The sequence below is a fragment of the Lissotriton vulgaris genome, chromosome 5 (assembly GCF_964263255.1).
Source record: "Lissotriton vulgaris chromosome 5, aLisVul1.2, whole genome shotgun sequence".
In the NCBI taxonomy this organism is placed as follows: domain Eukaryota; kingdom Metazoa; phylum Chordata; class Amphibia; order Caudata; family Salamandridae; genus Lissotriton; species Lissotriton vulgaris.
This window is the reverse complement of record NC_141693.1, coordinates 1449064880-1449072185: the sequence shown is the minus strand read 5'-3', so window position 1 is coordinate 1449072185 and position 7306 is coordinate 1449064880.

The following is a 7306-nucleotide window of genomic DNA, read 5'->3' as shown; positions in this document are numbered from 1 at the left end:
TACAGGTTCAGACCAGAAATGATGTGGTTGCTGTGCCTCGAGAGTTTTCCCTATCTCCTTGCGCCCGGATCCAGGATACCTCAATCTTCTGTTACAAGATCCTTTGGATTTCGGCGGCTTGTTTGGAACTTTTGCTGTTACTCTACATGGGATTGTTTTTTGATGTGGATCTGCTTACCCAAAGAAAGAGGAAGAAGGACTAGTATTTGGACCTTATATAGTGTTTCCTCTAAGGGTCATCCCAAGTGTTCATGGGATTTGTAGTTTTTGTTTTTGATTGGCTGCTGAGCATTTCATTAAAGAAATGAGAAAGCATAATCCTCGCCTCCTAGTCCTTAATAGAATTGAAAATTCTTGTCACGAATGTTTGCAAATTTTGAATTAATCCTTTATTCAGGTCATGTCATCTTCAATGTTTGCCTTCACCATTTTTGGTTATATTTCACACTCAGGGTTGGAGTTTCTCTCATATTGTTGTCATACATTATATATTATGTGTTATTTTTTCCTTTGTTTTCACTAAGTATTTATGTACTCTTTTCCGTTCCTCCTTTTCCGTTTTACCTAGCCCGTCCTTCTTTAGATTAATCTCATGTTCACGCTCAGTTGTTTTTTAATTGAACACACAACTTTATTGTATCCTTAGTTCACTTCCTTGTTCATATCACGGTGAAGCCGTTATACTCACATCACATGACACTCGTCACATGCGAGAGCCAGAGTGCCGATTGGTTTAACCGTACGAATGGTTTTCACTCTGTGTGTTTGCGGATTCCGAAAGGAGCGTTTTGCCGATTTGGATGTAAGTGATATTCGTGCTGACATTCTCTCACCGGTTTGGTTTCGTGGCATTTCTGACACTTTCTTCGGTATTTAGATTCTTTTGATCAACGATGATTACTGGTTTGGCACAATCAGGGGGTCGTTAGTTTAAACTTCTGTGTTTCAAACACCGCGCACATTTTTTCTTTCCTTTCACATATGTTTTCAGTTCACGCATTATCGCCATTCATTTTTATGAAGCACTACAAATGCATAGATAGTGTTGTATGTTTTTGAGTATCGAGTATTGATTTTGGTCCTGTATTATTCTTTCACAGACCCCTGATGAAGGGTCTTCACTTTGACCCGAAATGCATTGGGTATTTCGACAAACTTGGAATTTAAGATCAAGCAATTAATTGATCAAGATGAAAATGGAATACTAATCCTGGAAATAAAATGTGATTAAAACGATGTGAAAACACACACGTTGTGTTGTTTCTATATCAACTGAACTGTTAAGAAACCCTCCAGGTTTCATGTATATTGAGCGCACATCCTTGTGAGAAGTGTTTCTTCCCACACTACGTTCTCCTATTTGAAGGCACGGCTTGACTACGTGCGTCGGAAGTAGCGCCAACCCAAGTACTGTTTAAACTTTTTGAACATTAACACTAGAGAAAATTGAGTGCACGGGGATAACACAGATTCTTCGTAATACTGATATCACACATTTCTGCTATTACCACACAAAACATTCTTGTAGACACCAGTTATTACCTCATCCATATTGCTACGGCAAGTCCAAGCTAAAAGTACAGCTTGGGCATGAAGGTAACATTTTGTTACCTCAATAAACAACAAAAGATGGGTGGATTCTGGTGTTGAGAAGTACCTGGTTCAAGAGCTAAAGAGATAAGTATTGACAAACTGAGCACTCCGGCCCATAAATCAGAATTCTGATGAATTGGTGGTTGGCAGAGCACCGTTTTTGTTGAGGAATATGATGTACAATTGTGCTCTAGACACAAACAGAGACAGTACAGGTCAACTACTTCCAAGTGAGGTGAATTATTTTGTGCTTACCAAGACATCTAATAATGTTTCATATGGAACCCAATAACTAGCCTACCTGTTGCATTTTGCTGGTGAGTTGGCCAATACTTAGGAATGTCAGCCTTATGGAGGATGACTTGGTGCACCTCAAGGTTAGCGAGGAGTCAGCTAAAACATGCTATCGTTTATCAGGGAGAAGGAGATGACTGATTTTAGTGATGCAGCAGTAAAAGCCACTTTTGGAAAGAGTTGATTTCCAAGTTCATTCTCGAATTACAGTTAAAGACGACAATCAGGGTATTAATTAAAGGTAGAGTTGCATGTACAACAAGCATTGGCATAGCCAATAGGTCTCGCATTTGGAACCCTATAAGTGTTTAGCCATGCAACAGTTGATGTTGTTGCACCAAGGATATTGTGCTCCATAACTAAATACTTATAAGGTTCCAAAAGCGATACCTATTGGTTATGCAATGCTTGTTATTTAAGTGCAGTACGGTTGTGGTTTAAATAAGGACTTGGGTAATAAAAAGAAAGAACAGCTGCTATAAGTCAGCCAATAAGCTGCGTTTCTTTTGGGGGAAAGATGTTTCGTAATTGGCTGAAAAGACAATGTTGCTTTTAGGCTACCCTTCTAGTTGAATGTGTTTGAAATGCATTAACACCTTTCTTCTAAAAGACGCCAGCTGAAGCCGCCAACAAGTCTGGAGTGGTGTGAAGCGTTCCAATAGTTAGTAACTGTGTTTGAATGGGAGTCTGCAGTGGCACAATAAAGAGAAAAGTCGCTTCCTTGTAAAGCTCGTTATCATAGGTAGGGATGTAAATGTGGCTTTGATCAACTTACACATATGGGTGCTGTTTAAACGACAGGCTGGCAAGTTTCTTACACAGAAACGAATGTTGTTCGAAAGTTTCCATTCCGTTTGCGCTGTAACAGTTTTGTTTATAAAAAGTGTAACTAAATACTCTCCCCAACACTGCTTCCTTTTTAGACCCACTCTTTAAACCTGTATGCTAGCATTTCAGCAGGCATAATGTAGCATTGTGGAGGTCGGAGTAGGGCCTTTCTATTGAACGGACATCATTTGCAGTGTTAATCTAAGCAGAGCGCGCCCTGGAGCTATCCCACGGCCGTATCTGTTGTTATACCATCTTTGCAGCCGAGGAACCAAATGTGGATGTCAAGACTTTCCAGGGAGGAGGGCGGTATACTTTAAAATTTTAAAGCAGGTGTACAAATTAAAGCAGTGCACTAACGTTTGCGAATGACTGTATTTATGCTTGATGCCTAAAGTGCTTCATAATCACATTTTTTCCTGTTTAGAAAATATTGCATAACTGCTTGCAGATAAATAAAAAGACATTGAGACAAAAAAACCTACGGAAAAGAAAACAGAAATAGGCATTATAGAAAGTAGTGTAGAAACAAAGAGAGCAAGACGTAGTAGGACAGAAAGAGGTGTAGATAGACACTGAAGCATAAACAGGGATAGAGAGAGATAGAGCGAGACAACGTTGGTGAGACAGGTTGTATAGAAAAGTGTATAGAGACAGTAAAAGTCATAGATATAAAGAGAGACAATAAAACACAGACACAGAGAAAGACAAACAGACATTAAGGAGGAACATTGCATAAGATATCTAGAGAAGGAAATAGAAACTAGAAGACCAAGGGACGGATACAAAAAAACAGAGTTAAGGAGAGGTCACAAGATTGTGTTTGCTATGCAGCTGAGCCTTTCACCTTTTAGGGTTGCTATATTTTGCTGCAGGGCTAGCGATTATAGGTGTGTATGGGCATAGGCTAGGGGCACGCTCACACGTTAGTAAAGAACACCTGTCTGAGTAGGTCTGCCAAGGTTACCAGTGAGGCTCAGCCTTTTATCATTTAGGGTTGCTATGAAGTGCGAAAAAAAAATCAGGTGTGTGTGGGCAGGTTATATAGCACCAGTTGCGTAACGAAACTTGAGGGGGCCCCCCTGCAAACTACATGGAGGGGGCCCCCTTCCCATCCACCGTGCCAGTCTAGATCTCTCAGGCCAGCGACCCACCATACTGCAGGGGATGTGGGGTGATTGTTACGCCACTGTCACCAATACAGCCGTTATAAGTAACTCTGGATGGAGGAGTTCAAGGTTGGGCTTAGGAGAGGGGCTTAGGAGAGAGACAGTGGAGAGAGACAGTGGAGAGAGAGAGTGGAGCGAGAGAGAGTGGAGAGAGAGAGTGGAGAGAGATTGGACAGAGTGGAGAGAGAGTGGAGAGAGAGTGGAGAGAGAGAGTGGGGAGAGAGTGGAGACAGTGGAGAGACAGTAGAGAGAGACAGTGGAGAGAGAGTGAAGAGAGAGAGATTGGGGAGAGAGAGTGTGTAGAGAGTGGTGAGAGAGAGTGGGGAGAGAATAGAGACAATTGAGGGAGAGAGTGGGGAGAGTGGAGAGAGAGAGAGTGGAGAGAGAGAGTGGAGAGAGAGAGTGGAGAGAGAGAGTGGAGAGAGAGAGTGGAGAGAGAGTAGAGAGAGTGGAGAGAGTAGAGAGAGTGGAGTGAGCGTAGAGAGAGAGAAGGGAGAGTAGAGAGAGAGAAGGGAGAGAGAATGGATGGAGAGTGGAGAGTGGAGGGAGAGAGTGGGAAGAGAGCTGAGACAGTGGAGAGAGAGACAGTGGAGAGAGACAGTGGAGAGAGAGAGAGAGAGTGGGGAGAGAGTGGAGAGAGAGAGAGAGTGGAGAGAGAAAGTGGATAGAGAGAGTGGAGAGAGAGAGAGTGGAGAGAGAGAGTGGAGAGAGAGAGAGAGTGGAGAGAGAGACTGGAGAGAGAGAGAGTGGAAAGAGAGAGTGGAGGGAGAAAGAGAGTGGAGAGAGAGAGAGTGGAGAGAAAGATTAGAGAGAGTGGAGAGAAAGATTAGAGAGAGTGGAGAGAGAGAGCTTAGAGAGAGTGGAGAGAGTAGAGAGAAAGAGTAGAGAGAGTGGAGAGAGTAGAGAGAGTGGAGTGAGTGTAGAGAGAGAGAAGGGAGAGTAGAGAGAGAAGGGAGAGAGAGAGTGGAGAGGGAGTGGAGGGAGAGTGGAGAGAGAGTGGAGAGAGATTAGAGAGAGTAGAGAGAGTGAGAGACAGTGGAGAAAGAGACAGTGGAGAGAGAGTGGAGAGAGAGATAGTGGAGAGAGAGTGGAGAGAGTGAGTGGAGAGAGAGTAGAGAGACAGTGGAGAGAGAGTGGAGAGAGAGAGAATGGATATAGTGGAGAAAGAGAGAGAGAGTGGGGTGAGAGAGACAGTGGAGAGAGAGAGAGTTGAGAGAGGAGAGAGAGGAGAGAGAGAGAGGAGAGAGAGTGGGGAGAGAGTGGAGACTGACTGACTCAGAGTCTGAATATTGAATGACGGAGAGACAGACTGGCTGAGAAACTGACAGGGAGATAGAGAGACTGGCAGAGAGAGAGAGACCGAACGACTGTGACTGACAGAGAGAGGGAGAGAGAGAGACTGACAGACTGACTGAGAGAAACTGAATGACAGAGAGAGAGAGACTGACAGAGAGAGGCTGAGAGAGAAAGACTGACTCATTGACAGAGAGAGAGAGAGACTATGATGGAATTGGGGTCAAAGTGTACATGAAGCTATACAATGCCTCTTAAGATTGCTATTGTCTACTAATAAAAATGTATTATCAAAATGTGCTCTTTGTAGTTACATCTGCTTTTGAAATACTGCATTGTCGCATTGCCTAATGTTTTAAAACGGAAACGAGAAGGAGCAGTGGATGCACTTTTGTCAAAACTGAATGATGAGTGGGCCCGATGTTGTATATCATGACAGGAGTCTGCATCAGGAATCCCACCTAAAATTGGGCAAATTTACCCGGCGTACTGATGGCAGGGACCCTGTAATGAATGGACCTCTCTCTCTCTACTCTCTGCACACTCTCTCTCCCCTCTCCACTCTCCCTCCACTGTCTCTCTCTCCACTGTCACTACTCTCTCACTCTCACTCTCTCTCTACACTCTGACTCTCTCTCTCCACTCTGTCCATTCTCTCTCCACTCTCTCTCTCCACTCTCTCACTCTCCACTGTCTCTCTCCACTGTCTCTCTCCACTCTCTCTCTACTCTCTCTCTCTACACTCTCTCTCTACTCTCTTTACTCTCTCTACACTCTTCCTCCACTCTGTCTCCCCTCTCTCTTCACTGTCTCTCTCCACTGTCTCTCTACTCTCTACTCTCTCGCCACTCTCTCTCTCTCCACTCTCTCTCTCCACTCTCGCTCTCCACTCTCGCTCTCCACTCTTGCTCTCCCCACTCTCTCTCCACTTTCTCTCTCTCCACTCTCTCTCTTGCTCCAATCTCTCTCTTGGTCCACTCTCTCTCTTGGTCCACTCTCTCTCACTCCACTCTCTCTCTCACTCACTCCACTCTCTCTCACAAAGTAGTGTGCGTTGCCATGGGCGTCCGCAGAAATGTTTCCAGGGTGGGGGCAAATATTTTACTTCACCACCATCCCCCTTGAGCTCTTCTCCCCTCTGCCTTGCACCCTTGTCGCCCTCTCCCTTGCACCCTTATCCCCCTCCCCCTTCCACCCTTCTCCCCCTCCACCTTGCACCCTTTTCTACCTTGCACCCTTCTCCCCTATGCCTTGCACCCTTCTCCCCTCTGCCTTGCACCCTTCTCCCCTCTGCTTTGCACCCTTCTCCTCTCTACCTTGCACCCTTCTCCCATCCGCCTTGAATCCATCTCCTCTCCGCCTTGCATTCATCTCCTCTCCGCCTTGCACCCATCTCCTCTCCGCCTTGCACCCTTCTCCTCTGTACCTTGCACCCTTTTCTCCCCTCTACCTTGCACCCTTGTCCCCTCTGCTTTGCACCCTTCTCCCCTCTGCCTTGCACCCTTCTCCCCTCTGCCTTGCACCCTTCTCCTCTCTGCCTTGCACCCTTCTCCTCTCTGCCTTGCACCCTTCTCCTCTCTACCTTGCACGCTTTTCTCCCCTCTACCTCGCACCCTTGTCCCCTCTGCTTTGCACCCTTCTCCCCCCTCTGCCTTGCACCCTTCTCCCCTCTGCCTTGCACCCTTCTCCCCTCCGCCTTTTACCCTTCTCCTCTCTACCTTGCACCCTTCTCCTCTCTGTCTTGCACCCTTCTCCCCTCTGCCTTGCACCCTTCTCCTCTCAGCCTTGCACCCCTCTCCCCTCCGCCTTGCACCCTTCTCCCCTCCGCCTTGCACCCTTTGCCCCTCCGCCTTGCACCCATCTCCTCTCCGCCTTGCACCCATCTCCTCTCTGCCTTGCACCCTTCTCCTCTCTACCTTGCACCCTTCTCCTCTCTGTCTTGCACCCTTCTCCCCTCTGCCTTGCACCCTTCTCCTCTCAGCCTTGCACCCCTCTCCCCTCCGCCTTGCACCCTTCTCCCCTCCGCCTTGCACCCTTTGCCCCTCCGCCTTGCACCCATCTCCTCTCCGCCTTGCACCCATCTCCTCTCTGCCTTGCACCCTTCTCCCCTCTGCCTTGCACCCTTCTCC